Source organism: Monodon monoceros, unplaced genomic scaffold (assembly GCF_005190385.1).
Source record: "Monodon monoceros isolate NGI ecotype Baffin Bay Population unplaced genomic scaffold, NGI_Narwhal_1 Super_Scaffold_13, whole genome shotgun sequence".
In the NCBI taxonomy this organism is placed as follows: Eukaryota; Metazoa; Chordata; class Mammalia; order Artiodactyla; family Monodontidae; genus Monodon; species Monodon monoceros.
The window spans coordinates 10,733,733-10,752,881 of record NW_021703769.1 but is presented as its reverse complement, the minus strand read 5'-3'; the positions used below and the strand labels follow the sequence as shown (position 1 = coordinate 10,752,881).

The window sequence follows — 19,149 nt, the reverse complement described above, 5'->3', positions numbered from 1 at the left end:
AGGCTCTGCTTGCTAGAAAACTGGTTTCAATTTGCTGTGAGATGAAGAGGGCCTCCTCCACTAAAGCAGTGGGGAGTAAAAGAACTCTCAGACGGAGGGTTCTGAGCATTGGTGGGTCTGAAAAGCCAGCTTTGCCTTTAAATAACGGTTCAAGACAGACTGCTTAATCCCTCAGCGATGAGCAGGTATCGGTAGTGGTGACAGAGCCAGCCCTGCAGCACCAGGCGCTGTTCTCAACCCTCAATACCCCACGGGGGAGGTGCTATTTTTATCCCTATTTTACAGGTGAGGGAACTGAGGCACAGAGAGGTTTAGTAACTTGCCCAAGGCCACACAGCTGGGCATCAGGATATGAACCCACATTCCTAACTCTGTTGCCTTGGGAGAGAGCTGTGATCTCTTACTTCAGGAAGCATGTATCCAGTGGAAGAATAGAGGCAATGACCAAATCCTAAGAAAATTCAGTAGCTAGTCATTTCTAAAGAGGGCCCTGGCTTGCTCTGAGGGAACCAGGCATGGCCTCCGAGGAAGGGCCATGTAGGCTGAGACCTGGATGGTGAGTGAAAACAGCCTGAAGTCAGAAGAAAGGGCGCACCCAGCAGTGGGGATGCAGGCACCGAGGCTCCGGGGTGGGACTGAGCTTGGTGCCTGAGGAGCAGCGGGGAGTCCAGCATGGGGACTGAGCGGGGGGGTGGGGGTGGGGGGGTGGGGGTGGGGGGGGTGGAGTGTGGGAGACGAGGTTGGGGCCAGATTGGGTGGGCGGGGTCTCAGGCCACACAGGGGGACTGGATACTATTCTAAGGGCAATGGAAAGCCATGGAAGTGTTCGTAGCAGGGGAGGGACTTGGTAAATTTGCTTTGCTTGGGGAATTTCCAGGGCACATTCTCTACCCTGAGCTAAGGCTGGCATTTAGGGTCAGCGATGTCTTGTTTAGACTTGACCATGAGAGCTGAGCAGGGTGCGTAGGTGCCCTTCAAGCCTCAGAGTTCAACGGTTAGGAGTGCGTTTCCTCGGCCTAGAAACATCTCATGCTGTGCCTTGAGATCACTGGAATCCTCGCCTTGCTGGGTCTCGGGGCCTTTGTCTAACTGGAAGAGAGAAAAGGCGCTCCAGTCAGGGCACCCAGGTCTCCTGGCCATGTGTCTGGGTCCCAGAGACCCTGCCTGAGGAGGCAGCCCTGTCTCTGCACACAGAGGGCCTCTCACATCTGGAGACGGTTTCAGACATATGTGGAAGCGAAAGTGAGATGGAGGTGGAGCCGTACGGGCCGCAGGCCTTGGAGGGGTGTGGAGACCACGTCAGGTGGCCCCATGTCCCCTCGGTCCGGGCCTGGTCATGGCCAAGTGGCTGCCACAGGTGTTCTGACCACGCCAGGCCCTCCGCTCGGAGCCCACACCCAGGGGCACAGAAGAGCCGTGCTAAGTTGTTGTAGACCGCTGTTTGTTTTCCGCCGAGCCAAAACATCGTGTTGACGAGGTGTCATTTTTTCTTTTAATTAATTAATTTATTTATTTATTTTTTGGCTGCATGGGGTCTTCGTTGCTGCACATGGGCTTTCTCTAGTTGCGGCGAGCGGGGGCTACTCTTTGTTGCAGTGCGTGGGCTTCTCATCACGGTGGTTTCTCGTGTTGTGGAGCACGGGCTGTAGGTGCACGGGCTTCAGTAGTTGCGGCACATGGGCTTCAGTAGTTGTGACTCGCGGGCTCTAGAGCGCAGGCTCAGGAGCTGTGGCGCACGGGCTTAGTTGCTCCGCGGCATGTGGGATCTTCCGGGACCAGGGCTCGAACCCGTGTCCCCTGCATTGGCAGGCAGATTCTTAACCACTGCGCCACCAGGGAAGTCCCTCGAGGTGTCATTTTGATTACTTTTCCAATGAATAACAGTCAGGTGCTTTCCAAGGAAGGCTCTCTGGCTAATAGCAAAACCACTTGGGGCCAAGTCCTGGCACCGCACAGAGCCAGGCTGCCGGGGTGGACTGTGGCCTTGGGCCTGCCCGGCTCACCCCGCACATACCCAGGGGGCGATCTGGTAACATAAATGAGTGTGTCTGCCAGGTGTGAGACAGTAAGGAGTGGTGGAGACTGTGGCGAATTGCAGAGACCCTGCCTTACCTATGGGGTGGAGATTTCCAGAAGCAGCCTTGCAGAAATGGGATCAAGAATGGCTAGATTTTTCTATTTTGGGGAGAAAGCTGGGCATGTGGAGTTTTATATGAATCTTCTAATGTCTAAAAGTCAGCAACTAATTTTTCTAAATGTTAAACATCTTGGGGAAGAAAAATCTGTTGCGCCTGTGGGTCACACCCAGCACACCCCCCAGCTCTGGACCTCAGGCTGATGGCCTGTATCCCACAGGCCCCACGCCTTCAGAGGCATTTGGGACCAGGGAAGAGTGGAAAGCCCATGACGTCTTCCTTCACTTTGCACCAGCCCCAGCAGGAGCCCTCAGCTTTTGGGAGCAGCATGACGAACACATCTATTGCTCCAACTATGGTAGTTGTATTGAGAGCATTCATGAAGGATTTTCGGTGCCTCGTCTCGACTTCCTGTAACAACCCCAGAGGTAAATGATATCATTTGAGAAAGGGACCTGAGGCTCGGAGAGGGCCGTTCACTTGCCCAGGGTCACACAGCATAGGCAACAGAGCCAGAATCTGATCCAGCTTAGACCTCGTTCAGTGTCTCTCCCCTTCTCTATGATCTTCCCGAGTGCAGGACCCACAACCTAGAAGGTGGAGGTTGCAGCTGGAGGTCCTTGGACCCAGTCTGCCCCACCCACATACATTCTTTGGCCAGCTTGGCATATGTTTAATATGCATGTGTTTAATTTTAATTAGTTGCCAGCATTTAGAAAAGCCAAGTTCACAGAAGAATGTACACCTCTGGCTTCGCTTGAAAAAGCAGAGGTCTCGGCCCCTGAGCAGTGTCGCTACTGAGCCGCCATCTGGCCTAAGACACCCATTGTCATTACCTGCCTGTGGGCATTTGAGTTTCCTAGCCGGGCTGAGCACGCAGTAGGTGTTCAATAAATACTAGTCAATGGATGCTCTGAAGGCTTCCATGGCCCTTGGAAGCCCCCGTCCCCCATATTTCTCCGGAGGTGGTCTCCAGGCCGTGGAGAGTTGGGATGAGTGTCCATGCCTGCCTCTCCTCCGCAGCGGCTTGGGGCCGCGTCCTGGGCTTTCCTGGGCTTTCCTGGAGGTAGCGGAGGCTGTGGGCGGAGCTGTCCTGCCCAGGCTTGGCCTGTAGGAGTCGTCAGTGCCAGGCTCGGCGCCTCCTCCCCTCCCCGCTCCGTACCCGGACCCCCCCCCCCCCCCCCCCCCCCCCCCCCGCCCCGTCCCTTCCCCTCCCGCCCCGCCCCACCCAGGGAAGGGGGAGGCTCTGTCTGTCTGGGGCCGCCTCCCCCTCCCCCTCCCTCTCCCTCTGCCCAATCCCCCTGGAGGGGTGACTCCCGGAAGGAGGCACAGCCTGGCCGTGGCTTTATATCAGTGGTGGAGGCCTAGCAAGGCAGCAACACAAAGAAGGCAGAGGAGATTCCATGGCGCCTTCTCCCGGCCCTGCAGCGGCCTCTCCTTCTGCTTCTGCCCCCATCATCCCTTGCGGTAAAAATGCAACATGAGCAGATGGCAAATATTAACGCAACAATGGAGGCCGAGTGGTGCTGGGTCCCCAGCCCCCCTGCCAATCTCCCACCAGCCTGGCTCTCAGGGAGTCAGTCAGCACTCACACATTAACAGATTTGTTTGACTCCAGATATCTGGTGGCACACGTGCAGGGGAGTGACAGAGGGCCCCTGGCAGGCTGGTTTGGGGGTCAGATTTTTTTTTAAGTGTTGCATTTTTGTTAAGATTTTGAGTGGGGAGGAAGTTCCTTACCACAAGGAGGAGTTTTTATTTTGGGGGGCACTGTTGAGGGCTACGTGGGAGCACCCCAACTTCCCTGTGGTTGGAGGGACACAGTGCACCATCTCCGAGCACCGCCACTGTCAGGGACGTCCCTGTGAGCATCCTCAAGCCCAGTCCTGCCATCCCTGGATCTGGTGGACACTGCCTATGGCCTTTGCGTACGCTGGTCCCCTGCTCCCTGCCTGGCAATGTTTATTCATTGTTCAAGGCTAAATTGAATGTTACCACCACTGGGAAGCCACCTGGATTCCCCCAGGCAACGTTCCTCTGGACTCCCCAACCCCCTGTTCATTCCACTGTTGGCACAGCACCTCGGGGAGTCATCTGTGTTTTCACCTGTTGTTCCCCAAGACTAAGAGTTTATCAAGGGTAAGGACTGTATTATCTTTGACTTACTAATAGTAGTTACGACAGTGTTGGTGCCAGCAGCCAGTTTTCTGGGCTCTTCTTTGGGTTGACACAAGCTAGCACTTTACCTGCCCTAGCTTGGTTCATCTTCATGCCCACCTGTTACATAGGTACTGTCAACATTCCCACTTTACAGATGACGAAACTGAGGCTCAGAGGAGTTAGAACATTTTATCTGAGCCAGGCATTGGCCCCATTTGATTTCAGAGCCCCATATTCTTCATGCCCCAGGGGTCAACTTCGAACCCTGGAATCAGGTAGGGCCCTGAGTGAGACCCAAGGGCTGTGTGGGGACTGTGGCCAATGGGAGAGGCAGGTGCCCTCCCCTCCAGCTGGGAACAAAGGCTCAGAGTGGTCTGACCGTGCTCTTTCTTAAGGAAGGGAGGTTGGGGATGCAGGTTTTTATGTGACATCAGTTGATTTTGAAAACTTGCCTGAGAGCCTCCAAGAAGTCTCCTCAGGGGGCCTGTTGCCTCACAGGCCTCCATCTATGTCTTGGCAAAGACCTACAGTAAATTGGTGTCTACTGCAGAGTCTGGAGGGTCAATGCCTCTTTACCAAGGGAGGGAGAGAGGGGCCTGATACCACAGCAGCGGGGATTGGCCTGGAGAGCTACAGGCTGTGCTGAGCAGGCAGATGTGAGGGCTACAAGGGCCCAGGGCTGGCCACGAGATCTCTTCTTGAAAGGGGCTGGTTCTCCCCAGAGGCAGTGCCGGCAGAGGCACTCGGTGGGGCCCTCTCCAAGTACTCTCCATGGGCATCCTTATTTTCTGAGGATTTGAAATTTCCTCAGTCTTATGTGAAGTGTTGACAAATGCAGCTCCCAATACCCACTTTCTAACCAGAGCATCACTCTCAAGATCACCCTTCCTAGAGCGATTCTGCCCTCCCAGGTCCCCATATCATGGCTCAGGCCTCTCCCCTTTCTCACAGTGTGTAGACCAAACTCCTGCAGCCCTTGGAGAGGGCATAGTTGAGAGCATGGACTGGACTCAAACCAGGGTTTTGCACCCTCGGCGCTGTTGACATTTGGGACCAGACCATTCTCTGGGGTGGGGTCTGTCCTGTGCATTGTAGGGTGTTTAGCAGCATCCCCGGTCTCCACCCACTAGATGCCGGTAGCACCATCCCCCTGGTTGCGACAATCAAAAAGGTGTCCAGGGCTTCCCTGGTGGCGCAGTGGTTGAGAGTCCACCTGCCGATGCAGGGGACGCGGGTTCGTGTCCCGGTCCGGGAGGATCCCACATGCCGCGGAGCGGCTGGACCCGTGAGCCATGGCCGCTGGGCCTGCGCGTCCGGAGCCTGTGCTCCGCAACGGGAGAGGCCACAACAGTGAGAGGCCCGCGTACCACAAAAAAGGTGTCCAGAAGTTGTCGACTGTGCCCTGGAGGCCCGGCTGCCCCAGGTTAGGCGTCACTGGCCCAGATGAGTGGCCGCTGTCAGAACCAGGCCGCAGCACGTGGGGCTCATCATAGCCGCCTCTTGGCTTTTGCTTGTGCTCTATGACTGGAAAATTTCCGGAATGAAACGTTTAAAAATAAAGGAAACCATGGGCTCTGGAGCCCAGCGGCCCTGGGTTTGTACCGTGGCGGTGTTGCTTGCTAGCTCCGTGGCCTGGAGCAGGGTCCCCGCTTCCCCTCTGTGAAATGGGGCTCACAGGGGTTCAGGTTGAGGGTTTGGACGTGCGTGATTCCCTTTCTATTCGGTGAACTTCTGTCAGGCACCTACCATGCCGTGGGCCCTGTTCCAGGTGCCGAGGCTTGTGGATCACAGAAGGAGGAGCCAGGTGCACGGAGAATGTCTACACAGCAATCGCCGTGCTTGAGGGCCCTGGGCTGACCTCGGTGCGCGTGACTCAGTCTCTGCTGGCTGCAGTGAGGTGGGCTGCCATCACTGGCCTCATCTTATAAAAGACAACTGAGGCAGGAAGAGGCAGAGTCACTTGCCCACCGTGGGCTGGGGGAGGGAAGGGGAGCAGCCGGGATGCCCCCAGCTAACTGGCTCAGCGCCTGCATCTCCGAGCATTCCTCTGGGTACCAGAGGATGCAGAAGTGATGAGACTGGTCCCTGCCTGAGCTCTAGGTCACCCCAGAAAGTAAACGCCCAGAGGCGGGCGTTGCAGCAGATAATTCTGAGGTGGGCTGCATGCTTCTGACTCCTGTGCATGACAGAAAAGGGGATAAGAGTGGGACTTCCCCGGTAGTCCAATGTTAAGACTCCGCGCTTCCACTGCAGGGGACGCAGGTTCGATCCCTGGTTGGGGAACTAGGATCTTGCATGCCGCGCAGTGCACACACACGCACACAAAAAAAAGTAAAAAGGGAGAAGAGAGGCCAGGAAAGGGCTGTGGCAGGGGACAGCATGGCCCAGTGCGTGGCACCAGCTTGGCACTGGGTCGCACGGCATTCCTGAGTGAGGCAGGGCCGCGCAGAGGACAGGCAGCTCCCATCAGCGATTGCAGGTTCCGGGTGACGTGATGAGTGGAGGGAGGTGAGTCCCTCCTTAGTGCAGAAACCTGTGTGATGCCTGCAGCTGGAGTTGCGGCATCTGGAGAAAGTGTGATGATCCCTTTAATGCCTAAGGGGCCTGGGAAGTTCTTGAACTTGGCTCCATTCGTGGTCAGCTTTCTGCTGGGAAAATAAACCACGTCTCATTAAGCAGTAAATTCATCCAGGTGCGTGTTCCAGCTGATACCGTCACACCTTGTCACGTTGCCAGACGGAATGTCAAGACCAAAGTTCCCATTACTTGGAGGGTCCTAATAATTAACCTGGGAAATTTAGGGAGGGGGGAATCCTGGCTTTTACATGGAGTAAGAAGCCAGAGCAAGGAGGTGGCTGCTTCAGGGCCGGACATCACTGAGCACCGCTTGGGAGGTGCCCGTGGTTACCTGGGCTGGGGATCTCAGCATTGTGGCCCTGGCACTGCCTCTTCCCCTCCCGTGTCTGGCAGCTCTTTGCTGGCCTGGACCTGGTTCCGGAGGCCACGGACAGTGCCCCCAGGAGTGTGTGTGTGGGGGTGTGTGGGCAGGAGGGGCTCAGATGGCAGCAGTCATTGCTGGGAGAGAACTCAGAGGCCACAGGCCAGGGGGCTGCTCGCAGGGCTGGTTGCCAGCGTATCTGTGCCCGGTGTGGCCCCCCGTAATCTGTCACTGGCCAGCAGGCATCATTGAGCATCTGCTGTGAGCCTGGCCGCCTGACTGAGGACGAGCCGTGCCTCTGAGGGGCTGAGAGGTGTTCTGGATAATCTTTGAGGCTCCTTGGACTGGCTTCCGCAATTGTGATTCCGTTTAAATGTTCATGTTTCGAAGCGGAATGCATTTAATACTAAAAACGCAGTGTTAACAAAACTGTACACTTGGGCTGTTCACAAGCTAATGACATCGTTTAAAAGAATTCAGGGGGCCGTAATAATAATGAAATTACCCTGCGTTCATCGAGCACTTACAGTTTTCTAAGCACTTTGGGTTATTTGGGCAAAACACCCTATGAGGTAGGAACCATTATTAGCCCTGTTTCCAGATGAGAAAAATGAGGCACAGAGAGGTTAAGTGACCTGGCCAAGGTTACACAGCTAGACAGAGGGACCACTGCCGTTTACTGTGCTGGAGGAAGGGGTCCTCCTCTCAGCACTGGCAGCCCCACGCAGGGCTTTGGAGGGATGTTAAGAGTGCAAATCCAAGGTCCTCTGTGACCCCTGTCCGCACGCCCACCCTCATTCCCACAAGCAGCTTGAGCACAGCACTTCGGCGGGAATGGCCAGGCGGTGGGAAGCCGCTGAGGCTTGGCCCCTCGGCCCCCGGAGGCCCCAGAAAGTGAGCTCGGCCTCCACCCCAACCCCTGTTTCTGGTTCTCTTGAGAGCCTGCGGGGCGGGAGTTGGGTGGACAGCGTGGCCCGGCCTGCAGGGTATTGCCCAGGCTTCTCTCCCTCCGTACCTTGGGCTTTTGCTCCTGGAGGCCTAGAGAGATCTTGTGCTTGGAGGACAGCCCCGCCCATCCCCCTCTGTACTGCACACATACCGGCCTCTTCCTCCCCCTACGGTCCCCTTAAGTCCTTCTTGGCTGCTCGAGGAGCTGCCACGTGTGCAATCCCAGCCCTTTACCCTTTCCTTCCCCAGCCCTTGGGCCGGGCTTAACTCCTTTGATGCCAAATCTCCACCCACCACCCCTCTTTTCATTCATGTACTCATTCATTCATTCACTCAACAAATACTTAACATCTATCATCTATATGAGCCCGGTGCTGTTTCAGATCCTCGGAACCCAGGGAGGACAGAGAATGTTCCCGCTCTCCAGCAGCCAATAGTCTAGTGTAATATATAAAGTGTCCCGGGGAGAGAGAAGGGTGAAGGAGGGCAGGGAGAGGTGGGTCTGGGGGCAGGAGGTGGTCAGGGAAGGCTTCACTGAGAAGGTAACATGGAGCACAGCGACGAGGTGGCTGGCGCCCTGGGGGAGGTGGCGAGGGGAGTGTACAGGTGTCTTGGGCTGGAAGGGGAGTGGTGAGGCCTGGTGGGCGGCGTGTTGGAGCTGGAGGTGCAGGTCGGGGTGGGGGGGTGGTGGATGGAGCAGGGTGTGGGGCCCAGGCAAGGACTTGGCCCTGGAGGGTTTTGAAACGTGGAGGAAGATGCTGGCACTGCAAGGGTGGAGGTTGGGTGGTTGCAGCTGCTGGGATGGTCCAGAGGGAGATAGATGCTGGTGGCCTGGGCTAGGGACCAGGGTGGAGGTGGGGAAACGCGTGTGTGTCTTTAATTGAAATTCTTTACTGAGGCAATTATAGATTCACAGGCAGCTATAAGAAATAATACAGAGACAGCGCCCTCGTACGCTTTGCCCAGTTTTCCCCAATGGTAACATTTTGCAAAACCGTGGTACAACGTCACAACCCTGATATCAACCTGGATATGATGTGTTGCTCATACTGGGATGTCCCCGGTTTTACCTGGACTCACTTGTGTGCGTTTTAAGTTCTATACAGTTGTATCCATTCTGTACAGTTTTATTTTATTTAGGCTCCTGTCTCCTGACTCTGGACTGTCCCAACCCCACAGGGATTTCTCAGGTCCTCTTATGACTACCTTCACCCTTCTTCCCTCAGCCCTCGCCCAATCCCTGGCAGCCACGAATCTGTCCTCCATGTATAAAATTTCGCTATTTCCAAAATGTTCTATAAATGGAATCATACAGCATGTAACCTTTTGGGATTGGCTTTTCTCACTCAGTGTAATTCCCCGGAGATTCATCCAAGTTGCCTTGTGAATCGAGTCCGTCTGGATGCCTTTGCAGGTGGAGCCAGGGTTGGAGTGTGGGGTTCAGGGCTGGAGGTATCCAGCATGGAGCCCGAGGCCTTAGCTCTGAGGCTGAATGGGATCACCCAGGGAGGTGGAGTGAGCACTTACCGATTAAGCGTCTGCTGTGTACCAGGTGCTGTTCTAGGCGCAGGGGATGCAGCCATGCCTGAGAGATGGGAAGAGGTGCCTGTGGGGGCCGCCAGGCTGATGCGGGGCTGGAGGCCTGGGCTGGATGGGATGGGTGGGGGGCACCTCAGGATCTCTCTCCCTCTTTTCTCGCTTTGCAGCCAGGGAAGGTGGGGACCCGGATGAGGCCAAGAGCTCCTCCCTGGGGTGGAGCGTGCAGACGAGAGGTTTCCAGGAGTCCCGAGTAAAGTGAGAAAAGTGCAAAGTCTTGCCCCTCAGGCCAGGTGGAGTCCATTCAACAGAGACTGACCTGTCTGCTGAGACGGCCTTTGTCCTTTCAGAATATTGTTATTTCTTTGACACAGGGATGGGGTTTAAGGCGGGGTGAGGGTGGGGAGTCTTTCTGTGTCCCTGCGTGCACACTGACAGGGTTCAGGGCCGGAGAAGCCCTGACCCCGTGGACCGACTCCCCAGCTCCCAACACAGTCCGCTCCCCGCGCCCTGGTCCCCACTGCTGCCGCCGCCTCCTGGCTGCCTCACTTTTCTGTCAGGGCTACTTATCGCTTCCCTCTCCTTTCCTCTCTTATTTCCTCATTTTTCCCTCTCTCCTCCATCTTTTTCCTCCTCCTTTTCATCCATTTCCCCTCTTTCTGAATCCCCCCCCTTATCTGGTTTCCACATCTCTATCGATTTCAGTTCTCTCTCTTTTATATTTTTCTCTCTTGGGTTTTGTTTGTTGGTCGTTTGTTTCTGCCTCTACCTCCCTTTGTCTGTGTCTCCTTCTCCTGCTCTAATTACCTTCATCTCTGTTTCCACCGAGCTCTCTCTGTCTCTCCCTCTTTTCCTTTCTCTTGCTCTCAAACGTTATTTCCCAGAGTTTGGAAACCATCCCTTTCCACGCTCAGGGGGCCCAATGGATGAAACGTCCTGGTCCGACCAGGACAGCGCATGAGGTGAGTTCCTGTGAAGGGGCTTCGTGAAATCAGTGCCCGGGCCCCTGGGGCTGCAGAGATGGGATTGGTGCAGTGACGGTAACCGTCCGAGGCTCACAGGCCACCCGGTGGCAAAGGACGGGCTGGGGCTGAGACCAGGCTGGAGCTCTGAGGGCACCGGTGTCTGAGTCAAGGGTGGATTGGGAAGGGCTCCTGAGGCCACCCAGATGCCTGGAGTGGGAGAGAAGGGGCCCAGGTGACAGTCCGGGCGTTGCCTCAGAAGCAGGTTCCTGCAGTCCTGGGTGAAGAGTCTTTCTGGGCAGGGGCGAGAGGTGGGCAGCTTCTGAACGCCTGCTGGTCCCGGTGGACGCCTCTGTTTTTGCCCTGTTGGCTTGTTTATTTAATGGAGAACAGCTGCCCATGTTGGGATCCTGACAGAATGGTCGATTGTGTCTGTGTTTGCTTTCTGCTTCCCAGAGCTAATTGGTGCTATTTCTAACATCCTTTTGTGGAGCCCACCACCTTTGAGGTCAGCCAACAAAACCTTGAGGATTCTATTGATAATCAGCACCAGAGTGAGAAATGTACGTCTCTGGTGTGACAGTCGCCAGCTGCTGGGCCCTGGCCAGCTGTTGGTGTGGGCTCACGGACGTGAATGTGGAGAATCTCCGTTTGACAGGGAGGCCACTCGGCTGAGCATGCCGCTGGGCATGGGCAGCTGGTTTGTTGCCCTGGCCTGGAAAAGGATCTTCCTTTCCCTGCTCTAAGCCAAGAGTATGACAGTCCCAGCTCCAGCCAAATCCATCCACTGATGTCCCCCCAAACTCTGCCATTGATCCTGCGGCCACCCTTTGCCCCATGATGTTTTCTTAGCCAGGAGCGCTGGCTCCGCGCTGTGCACAGAGCCGATCCTGAGTGACCTTTCTGAGGATGGGGAACACCGTTCCCAGTTTGGAATCCACCTCTGTCACCACGACCCGCTACAGAATTGGCGGGTGCAGAGCAAAATGAAAACCTGGGGCCCCTTTGTCAGAACTTACTAAGAATTTCAAGACGGTAACAGCAGAGCATCAGACCAAGCCATGAGGCCGGCCCTGTCCGTCACTTGCAAGCGTCATGCTCCGAGTGGATCTTAAGCTTGCTGCGTCTTAGTCTCCACATCTGTAAAATGGGATTTACAGTCCTATCCTCTGCACAGGATTGTCATGAACAGTGACTGAGATAATGTAAGGTTTAGCTGTCATCATTATTATTATTATTATCAGTGACATTAGTATTATTATTTAATAGCTCATTATCTGTGTTGTTCCCTTCAGTGCTTCACATATGCTGCCGTGGATGAGTTTTATTTTCTTATTTATTTATTATTATTTTTTAAATATTTATTTATTTATTTCATTGCATGGGGTCTTAGTTGTGGCTCCAGGGCTCCTTTGTTGCAGCACGGGGGCTCCTTCGTTGTGGCATGTGGGCTCCTTAGTTGCGGCTCATGGAATGCATGCAGGATCTAGTTCCCTGACCAGGGATCCAACCTGGGCCCCCTGCATTGGGAGCGTGGAGTCTTATCCACTGCACCGCCAGAGAAGTCCCTATTTATTTATTTTTAAATGACCTTTTATTTTGAATAATTTTAGATTTGCAGAAAACTTGTAAAGACAGTACTACTGAGGGCTTCCGTGCCCCCCTTACTCCGTTTCCCATATCCTGTCATCTCGCGTCACCTGGAGAGCTGTCAAGACCAAGACCCCACATTGGTCCAGTACCGTTCACTGAACACCAGTCTTTGGATGTTACCAGATTTTTCTTCCTCGTTTGTTGTCTGTTCCAGGCTCCCGTCCAGGGCAGTGCATCGCTTTTAGTGTGTGCTTTATTGATTTATTTAGGCCATGCCACACGGTGTGTGGGATCTTAGCTCCCTGACCAGGGATCGAACCTGTGCCCCTGCAGTGGAAGCGCAGAGTTCTAACCACTGGACCGCCAGGGAAGTCCCCTGTGTGCTTTTTATTTATTTATCTATTTTTAATGATTATTTATTTAGGCTGCATCGGGTCTCTGTCGCGGCACACGGGATCTTTGTTGCGGCGTGCATGCGGGATCCAGTTCCCCGACCAGGGATCGAACCCGGGCCCCCTGCATTGGGGGCGCAGAGTCTCACCCACTGGACTACCAGGGAAGCCCCTACGTGTGCTCTATTTTTAATGTGGGTCACAGACCTGGCCAGGGTGGGGTCACCAGCCTTGAGCCACCCCGAGACTCCAGAATGGGTCCGACCAGGCGTCCTCAGCCGGAGACATGATTGTCATCGTTGGTCTCAGGCTCCGGGGCCCTGACTTGGCGAAAGGCCAACCCCCAGGCCCTTCCTGCTCTGCCTGGGGTGGTGAGAAGATTTATCCGTTTCCCGTTGCCTGAGTGTCTCCTGTGCACCAGGCTCCAGCTGCTGCTGGGGCCCTGGCCCTAACAACTGGCTTGGTGCCCGTCCCGATGGAGCTCGGCCTGGTGGGGAGCCGGGTGGTAACCGAGGAGAGAGGTAAACAGGCTAGGCTCCACAGTGCTGCCGTGAAGGAGGGAAGGTGACACAGATGAAACTGGGCCTCCCTTAGTAGAGTCTGAAGGAAGGAAGGAACCAGCAGAGGAAGACCTTGTGGAAAGGCCTTGAGGGGACAGCAGGTGCCAAGGTCTCCCGTCAAGCAGACCCTGGTGAGATCCAGAAGCAGAAAGAAGGCCCCAGACTGGAGGGTTGTGAGTGATGGGAGGTGACAGACGGAGTTTAGAGAATCAGGCTGGATCATGTGGATCTGGGGTCAAATCCCCCCAGCTCCAAGGTGGCAGACAGCTGGCAGACAGGTGGCCACAGCGATGTGGCCGGCGGACCGCACAGGCGAGAGCACGCAGCTCCTGGAAGGAGGGGCCGCTGCTCAGTGCCGGTTGCCCATCACTCTCCAGTGGCCCAGAGCTTGAGATTTTTTTAAAGGGAAGCTTGAAATCCTTTTTTTAAAGAGAAATTGCATTTCATTCAAAAGTATGAGAACACCAACAACCAAACAGACAACAGTGCTAGTAAACTTAGCCCAGTGGAAGCCAAGCAGGACACGCCTGAGGACTGCTCACGCGTCGGGGACCACGGTGGCAGGGCCTGAAGGCCTCGTGGAGGAGCTGGATTTTATTCTAACTACAGTGCGGGACTTACTGGAGGATCAGACTTGTTTTTTACAATGGCCCCTCAGGCTGCCACGTGGAGAATGAGTTGAGGGCAAGAGCAGAGGCTGGGAGATGGGGTGGCAGTGGTGAGGGGGAGAGGGATTGGGGAAGAATTAGCAGAGGGGGTTGAGGATGGGCTGGATGTGTCGTGGGAAGTTGGGTGGCCCCCAGCTTGCCGGTTTGGGCAACCTGGGTTGACTGAGGTTCCGGTTAGTGGGTGGATCCACAGTGAGTCAACTGACCCCTGAAAGCCTCAGTTCAGTTTGCTCGTCTGTAAAGAGCCTTTGTGATCTTCAGATTTGAGTCTCTGGAATGTAGCAGGTGCCCAATATACATATAAGGCCATGGTAATTAGACAGTTACACTCAGTGGCCAGGTGATGAGAAGCAAAGCCCAGGTCAGACACCTCCCTCCTCCAGGAGATGGTGCTGGGAGGGCAGAGGGCCCGGGGCAGTGGGCAGAGGGGCCAAGGTTGGAGAGATCAGACTCCGGGTCAGAGACCTAGTTCTGGAGGGGGCTGTGCCATGACTCTGCCTACCTGGTGTCCTGTCTTTCCTCCTAGACCCCATATGAGTTTGAATTTAGTAGCCAGTATCTTGGCAGAACTTCTGGGGCTCCTTCTCTGCTGGTTTCCGTGTTAAAGCTTTTCGTCCAGCTAAAAGCCGAATCCACGGGGACCTGGAAGCCGTCTAGGGCTGCTGCCGGGGTCAGCACCACCTCTAACAAGATTACACTAGCTTGTCCCTGCTGCTGGGGTCCCCCTGGGTAGGGGCTGCCCCATCTGGGAGCCCCCAGCCCTGTTTCTGTCGCCAGGGCTGCAGCAGCCTCCCGCGGCCACCAGCAGCCGAGGTGACCGGGACGGCAGGAGGGCAGCTCCTGTGCAGCCACCGTGAGGCCGGCCAGCCCAGCCCTCCTGGCAGGAGCGGACACGCAGGGCTGCTTAAGAGAAATGGGAGGGGCTGTGCTCCCAGCTGTCAGGGTGGAAGCCTGGGGGCCCTGGAGCAGACACAGACGTTGCAGGCAGGACGGGCAGGCGTGGTCTGAGGCGCAGAGAGCCTGTGAGGGGGGCCGAGGAGGGAGGCTAGGACCCGCGGTGAGGGCCGTGCGGGATGGCTGAGGTGGGGGCCGGTACCAGGAGCTCAGAGGAGCCCGCTTGACTCTGTGTGACCCTGGGCACGCGGCCTACGCTGTCCCCTCCGAGCCAGCTTTCCCCTCCACAAAACGGCCCCATTGCCATACTTGCCTCCCGGGCCCTGGAGTGCACTGGAGGGGACCTCGGGTATAGGGCAGCAGCCGCTGGTCTCGGCAGTGGCCCAGGCGGGCCGTCCCCACCCCAGGGGGCCTGGGCCACGGATGGGAAGCGTCCAGCTCCTCGACAGCCCCACGGTGATGTGAGCCTGGAGCCGCTGCCAGCTCAGATGCCCGTGGGGCTCGGCAGGTGCTGCGGACAAGTGAGTCAGGCCTGGCGGGGACAGTGGCAAGCCTGACAGCACATGCCCAGTGGAGAGGGGCCAGCTGGACGCACCCCGCAGGAATATGGGCCCAGTGCGGCCAGGTAGCTACATTGTTCAAGAGAAACAGGAACTTGATGGGTTTTTTATTATTATTATTTTTTTATTTTTTGTGGTACGCGGGCCTCTCAATGCTGTGGCCTCTCCCGTTGCGGAGCACAGGCTCCGGACGCGCAGGCTCAGCGGCCATGGCTCACGGGCCCAGCTGCTCCGCGGCATGTGGGGTCTTCCCGGACCAGGGCACGAACCCGTGTCCCCTGTATCGGCAGGTGGACTCTCAACCACTGCGCCACCAGGGAAGCCCTTGATGTTTATTTGAACCATCCTTGTTCTTCCGTGTTGGCAGGCAACTTTTTTTTTTTTTTTTCCTGGGTACCAAATTACTTTATTTGAAGGAATGGTACTAAGGAAAGGACTTGTAGATGTTTTGGTACAACTTACAGAAAAGGAAAAGGTAACCCAGACATGCATGCACTGGCTTGGTGACCAGGGAGGTCACCCCTGTGGCTACGGGAAGCCAGCCTAAGGCTTAGCTCTCATTATCACTATTTCCCAGGGTGTGCTTGTCAAAGAGATACTGTACCATGCCAGATTCGGGGGCCCCCATCGTGCGCAAGTTGGTTACCTGGTCACCCAATTCTTTAATGGATTTCACCTGCTCATTCAGATAATGAGTCTCAATGAAGTCACACCAATGGGGGTCATTTTTCTCCGTGGCCAGTTGGTGCAGTTCCAGTAGTGACTGAGTCACACTTTTGTCCAAGTGTAGCGCGCATTCCATTGCATTCAGCCCATTCTCCCAGTCATCACGGTCTGGTTTCCTGATATCCTGAAGGAAGATTCGGCCACCCCGTTGGTTCTGCAGCTTCATCAGATTCTCAGCATGTTCCCTCTCCTCACAAGATTGGTGAAGAAAGTATTTGGCCAAGTTCTTCAAAGCCACATCATCGCGGTGAAAATAGTACGACACGGACAGGTAGACGTAGGAGGCGTAGAGCTCCAGGTCGATCTGGCGGCTGATGGCGGCCTCCGAGCCCTGGTGGTAGTTTTGGCGCACCTGCGAGGGGGACGCGGTCGTCGTGGCGGGCGGCTGAGGTGAAGCGGTGGCGGAGACCTTGGGGCTGTCGGAGGGCGCTGTGAGGTGGTGGCGAGGGCTGGCTCTGAGCGGCCGGCCGGAGCGGGGGACGAGCGCCAGGTTCAGTCCAAGCGCTTTTGAAGCAGGAAACCGTGGCGACTCTCCGCGAGGACTCAGGTGACTCATTTTTAAATTTGCATAAGCCCATTCAGTCATGCCTGCGGGCCAGACGCTACCCAAAGGCCGCCCGTTTGTGATCTCTGAATAGGCTAAAGGGGGCGCTCCCGAGGGTCCCAAGGTTGGCAAGCAGACGCTGGAGGGACATCCCAGGTCCTGGGCGAGAGCTCAGCCCCCAGCCCCACTCAGCCCCAGGGCCACCTGTGTCCTGGCTCAGTGCTGGGGCAGGGCGGGCCTGGGTTTGAATTCAGCTCTGCCAGTTCCCAGTTGGGTGATCTTGGGCAAGTGTCTCTCTGAGCCTCAGTTTCCCCTTCTGGAAAATGGGAGTAGGGACACCTGCCTCTCTCAGCGGCTGTGGGCACGAATGGGCCGGGAGCCTGCAGGGCCCACCAACGGGCTGGGCACTCAAGAAGTGCTCACTACTCGGTCACTGGTTGAAGCGAGAGAGGCCGGGGGCTTGGTCTGTGCTGATGGACGGAGATGTTTCTTCTCTGTCTGCTTCCCTCCACCCCGCTCCCACCCAGTAGAATTTTTTATTTTAGAATTAGAGACAAGTTGCTATGATAATACAGAGAGTTCCCATATACCCCTCACGCAGTTTTCTGTATTGTGAACATCTTGTTTTACCGTGGTACGTTGTCACAGCTAAAGGACCCACCTCGATACACGGCTATTAACTAACCTCCACAGTTTATTCAGATTGCACTAGTTTTTCCCTAATGTCCTTTTCTGTTCCCTATTATATTTAGTCGTCACGTCTCCTTAGCCACCTCTGGTTTATGACGGCTTCTCAGACTCTCCTTGTTTTTCATGACCTTGACAGTTCTGAGGATTATTGGTTAGGTATTTTGTACACTGTCCCTCAATTAGAGCTGATCTGCTGTTTTTCTCGTGGTTAGACTGGGGTTATGGGTTTGGGGGAGGAAGACCACAGAGGTGAAGTGCCCTTCTCATCACATCAGATCCAGGGGACATGCTGTCAACGTGACGTAGCACTGATGATGTTAACCATGACCCTCTGGCCGAGGCAGTGTTTGCCAGGTGTCTCCACCAGGCTGTTACTCCCGCCTCCACCCCCTCCTCCCTACTCTACTTTGTGGAAGCAAGTCACCGCGTGCAGCGCCCACTCAAGGGGAGTGGAGCTCCTGGAGGGGGCAATGCATACGTCAGTTATTTGGAATTCCATTTTACCTTTTGGAACTATTGTGAGATCTACAAGTTTTCACTTTTTTGGTGATCATTCCATTTCATCATACAAACAACCTGGGCTGAGTCCTGGCTCCACCCATTTACTACCTGTGCCACCTTGGGCAACTTGCTATTAACTGGAGTGATGGTGAGAGTAATAGCACGTGTCCATCAGGCTGTGTTTGGCGGCATAACAGAAACCTGACTGAAGTGGTTTAACCAAATAGGCTTTGTGTTTTTCCTTCATGTGACAAGAAGTCCTGAGTGGCCAGTTGATTCTCCTGGCTACTGCCCTACCATCCTTAGCCAGTGGCTTTTGTCCTCATGGTCCCAAGGTGGGTACAGCACCTCCAGCATCACTGCTGTGCTCCAGGCAGGACTCCAAGAAGTCGACGGTATTATCCTCACTTTACAGAGAGGAAAGTGAGGCTCAAGAGGAAGAGAAACCTCTGCCTCGAAGCAGTGCTGGAGGGTTAGAGATAATGTGTGCAACTTGGGCCACAGGAAGTGTAGTTGTTGTTTTCCCAGTAGGATGGGCCTCTCCCAAGTCCCTTGGGGCTGGAGGTGCCTGGTAACCTGGGGGATGAGGGTGAGTCTCTGGCTACCCGAGCTTCCACCCATGGTCAGCCTGAGGCCTCAGCCTCCCAGAGGATGACCCACACTTTGGAACCTCAGAACCTGGCCCACACGTGGGTCAGCGGTGTGGCCTTTCTTTTGAGGTGGAGGATGCTTAGCCACGACAGGCTGGAGCTGCAGTGATGACCCAAGTGCAGCCAACCAAATAATACTCCGGCCTGGGGACAGTCAGCAAGGTGGGCCTGGGCCTAAATCCTGCATCGTATGTCTGGTGACCTATCACTTAGTGCCCACTTGCATGGGAGATACAGAGATGGGTTTGTCATTCCTGTTCTATTTAGGAAGATAGATTTAATTCTGGGGCAAACTGAAAAAAACAAGTCTGGCCTGCCCCCATCTTTGTAAATAAAGTTTTATTGGCACGCAGCCATGCCATTACTTTACACGTTGCCTGTGGCTGCTTTGGTGCTGGGAGGGCAGAGCTGAGTAGCTGTGACAGAGACTATGGGGCTTGCAAATATTGACCATCTGGCCCTTTGCAGAACAAGTGTGCTCACCCTGGCCTGAACAGAAAGCAGTCCAGGGAGATTGGGATTGACATATATACACTAATATGTATAAAATAGATAACTAATAAGATCCTGCTGTATAAAAATAAATAAGTAAAATTAAAAAAAAAAAAAAGAGAAAGCAGCCCAGGATCGGGAATATGCAGCTGGGGCTTCCAAGAGGGAGATACGAGGCGGGCTAGGACTCACGAGGAGCC

General features: G+C 55.2%; 1 protein-coding gene and 1 pseudogene across 2 annotated transcripts in view; one reads left to right on the top strand and one right to left on the bottom strand.

Moving 5' to 3' along the window:
* Positions 1 to 19,149, top strand: part of BCAS4 (breast carcinoma amplified sequence 4) — a 60,667-nt gene that overhangs the window by 35,977 nt on the left and 5,541 nt on the right. The gene's annotated exons all lie outside the window — the stretch shown is intronic.
* LOC114893636 lies at positions 15,834 to 16,743 on the bottom strand (annotated as a pseudogene).